This window comes from Periplaneta americana, chromosome 5 (assembly GCF_040183065.1).
Source record: "Periplaneta americana isolate PAMFEO1 chromosome 5, P.americana_PAMFEO1_priV1, whole genome shotgun sequence".
NCBI classification, from domain to species: Eukaryota; Metazoa; Arthropoda; class Insecta; order Blattodea; family Blattidae; genus Periplaneta; species Periplaneta americana.
The window spans coordinates 87,315,041-87,318,895 of NC_091121.1; the positions used below are offsets into that span (position 1 = coordinate 87,315,041).

Below are 3,855 nucleotides of genomic sequence, written 5' to 3' on the forward strand. Positions count from 1 at the left end.
TAAGTTGAGGTTCTTTCAACTACTTCAGGTATAGGCCCCTATTACTGTGTTATCTCACTGTACGAATGATTTCCGTAGACAAACATGAAGTAGAAATAAAAAAAATGCTAGTTTTAGCTTTTAACCCTTTAATATGCTACAACGACTAATAAACACAAGCTTCTTTAATGAATAAAATTTACTGCTTAATGACACACACTTTACATGAATAATTTCAAGGAAAAATTGTTCCGGGGCCGGGTATCGATCCCGGGACCCTTCGCTTAGAGCGCGAACGCTCTTCCGACTGAGCTACCCCAGGAACTATACACAGTGCGTTCGCGCGCTAAGCGAAGGGTCCCGGGATCGATACCCGGCCCCGGAACAATTTTTTCTTGAAATTATTCGAACCTGCTTTACAGGGAGCTACTACCTGAAAGCCAGATTTGTATAACATACTTTACATATTGTAGATCAATGTGAGTGAAGCCTTATGCTGTCTCTCCATGACGATCTTTACAAATCGTAGATGCAGCATTGTTCATTAAAATTGTAAAAGAGCAATAATCTACGTTTTGTTCCTGTAGTTTGCGATTTTCAAACAGCTGAAAATATTTTCTGAAAAGTTGAAATTACTTTATAACGAACTCACTTTACTTAATTAAAAATAATATTATTGTCATTATTCTCACGATTTCCAATGTCTAAAATTAAAATGGTGCTTTGGATGAAAATTTAATACTAAAAACATATACTTACACTATATTACTTAGATTTTATGAACAATAAATACATCAAAGTTTGCACTTCATTACTCGAGCATTTGAGTTACTTAAAGAGTCAGTACAAAGCAGTGCTACAATACTGACTAAATGGATAAGCAGTAAACAAATAGGTAGACAAATTAGCATATAAAAATAAATAAAAAAGTAAATAAATAAATAATAGTAATTTATAGTATAAGAGAGTAAAATTAGATTTTACGTGCCAACAGAAAGTTTAGCGCCCGAAGCGAAGCCGAGGGTGATAATTTACACGAGCGCATAAAATCTGTTTACTCTCGTGTGCTATACAACATTTTATCCATTATTGGTATCTACAGTATATTTAGTTGTTGGTGTCTAAATTATTATTATTATTATTATTATTATTATTATTATTATTATTATTATTATTATTATTATTATTACTATTAATATAACTATTTCTCACCAATGTTTATTATTGTCACACTAACATTACTTATCCAACTTTCATTATTTACTTTCATTTGTTTTATGGTCTAGATATTAATGTAATAACTATGTAAGCAATTGTATTCAATTAGAATTAGAGTCTGGCTGGGCGGAAGAGAAGGCCTACTGGCCTTAGCCCTGCCAGATTAAATAAATAAATAATTATTAAATTATTATTATTATTATTATTATTATTATTATTATTATTATTATTATTATTAAATTCAATTTTAAATTTTACGCCTTTTCTTTATAATGTGTTGTTAGTGAAGAAGTTATAAATGAATAATGTATGAATTTCATGGTTGCTAATGTGTTGGTTGTTATGGAAAAAAGTTTTTAATCCACAGCAGTGAAATAAAAACTTTTAGGCCTAATTCAGTGGTGTGAAGAAAGCCATTGTGTAGGTTGCTAAGGATAATGAAATAAAGACCAGTTTGGTTACCTGTTATGGATAAAATAGGTAGGTAGATAGATAGGCAGGTAGGTAGATAGATAGGTAGATGGATGGATATATAGATGGATGGATTTTTTTAGTGAGTTATTTTACGACGCTTTATCAACAGCTTAGGTTATTTAGTGTCTGAATGAGATGAAGGTGATAATGCCGGTGAAATGAGTCCGGGGTCCAGCACCGAAAGTTACCCAGCATTTGCTCTTCTTGGGTTGAGGGAAAACCCCGGAAAAAACTCCAACTAGGTAACTTGCCCCAACCGGGAATCGAACCCGGGCCACCTGGTTTCGCGGCCAGACGCGCTGATCGTTACTCCACAGATGTGGACTAGATGGATGGATGGATATATAGATGGATGGATGCATGGATGGATGGATAGATAGATAGATGGATGGATAGGTAGATGGATGGATAGATAGATGGATGGATATATATAGATGGATGGATGGATGGATGGAAGGAAGGATGAATGGATGGATTAGTAAATAAATAAGTAATCTCATAAGTTCAGGAATCTCTACCACATTGTGATGAAGCCCTCAAGACTTTGCAGAATGAGATCATATATATCTCGCAACTGATTGACAAGAAGAAGATTGTATTCTACAATAACAAGACAGCAGCTCTGTCTGTGCACCATGAATTCCAGAAACTCTGGCGTTCTGTGGCAGTTGAGAGCATGGATGACCTGAGGATAGAGGAATATCTGGAGAAACAGGGAATCCGCTCCATGCAAGATCATGGACCAAGAAGCCGATACCCCACAAGCGTAAGAAACCGAACTAGCGCAAGAAGCAGCTCAAGAAGTCGCGAGACAACGAGCACTTGGCTGACGTCCTGGAAACGTACGATGGCGAGTGAAGATCGGAGAAGTGAGAGTGGGATAATTTTTTGTGACGTTGGTAGAGGAAACTGATGCTGTTGACTGAACACGAAGACCGGTAGACAATGCGGTAGTACACCGTTTGTGCATTGTGTACGACTGAAATGATGACGAAAGGGTGTATGTTGTATCGTGAATAATTGATGGAACTTACAACTTTGTTTTAATATACTGTGTCAATAAATTTGTGATAGTACGAGTAAATAATTGAGTAAATCAATCAGTCAGTAAATAAGTAAATAAATTGGTATGTAAATCAATCTGTAAATAAAAAAGTTTGTAAGTAAATAAGTAGTAGTAATTTATTGTATAAGAGATTAAAATTGGATTTTATGCGCCAGTAGGAAGTTTAGCGCTCGACGCGAAGCCGAGGTTGATAATTTCCACGAGCGAATAAAATCTGTTTATTCTCGTGTGCTATACATTATTTTATTCATTACTGGTAACAAAATTTCATTATTGGTATCTAAATTAAATTTTAAATTGTGCGTCTTTTCTTTGTAATGTGTAGTTTGTGAAGAAGTAATAAATGAATGGATGTATAGATTTTATGGTTGCTAAAATGTCGCAGCAATGAATTAAAAACTTTTAATTCAGTGCTGTGAATAAAGCCATTGTGTAGGTTGCTAAGGACAACAAAATAAAGACCAGTTTAGATACCAGTTATGGATAAATCAATATAAATTTTTTCAGCTTTTCGACTTCAAATAAGGCAAATTAATTTAACGAGTAATAGTTATCCTTCATATATTTCATGCGTTTCTGATAAAGTAATTGACAAGAAAGGCTCGGGAGATAGTGGGCCTCAGATTGAGCAACATGTGATTGAGGCGTCGCGACGCATGATATAAGCGCCCTCGTGGGGGGAAGGATTCGGATTCAGTGCACACAGGGACTTTCAATTATCGATGCAGTGCGCTGTGATTCATGGCCACGAGTTGTTCACCCCGACCGCCAATGACAGATAAAATAATCGAAGCGACAATAAATCCACGAGATCCCGGATTAAACGCCGATTCGACAAGTTACAGCGATTTCAAGCCTTCCCTCGTCTTCATTTCGCCAACTTTACAGCCAGCGATTCGCGATTGTTTTTCTTATACGACTGAAGGAAAAGGGAGAGAATTAGTAAAAGAAGCGCGTAACCGACCATATAAATTGAAATATAGTGCAATTCTTAATTTAACGTTTCTTTCTAGGACGTATGCTATTCAATTTTCTGTTTTACATTTATCAGACCATTTTACGAGTGTTTTTGTATTATTAGTAATATAAAATATTTAAGTAGTATATCGAAATGATAG

At 35.3% G+C, this 3,855-nt stretch overlaps 1 non-coding gene across 1 annotated transcript; it reads right to left on the reverse strand.

Annotated features, from left to right (window-relative positions):
• Positions 1 to 228: 228 nt before the first annotated feature.
• On the reverse strand, positions 229 to 302 carry TRNAR-UCU (transfer RNA arginine (anticodon UCU)). Its single transcript has one exon. It is a non-coding gene; the product is annotated as a tRNA-Arg (tRNA).
• Positions 303 to 3,855: the final 3,553 nt, after the last annotated feature.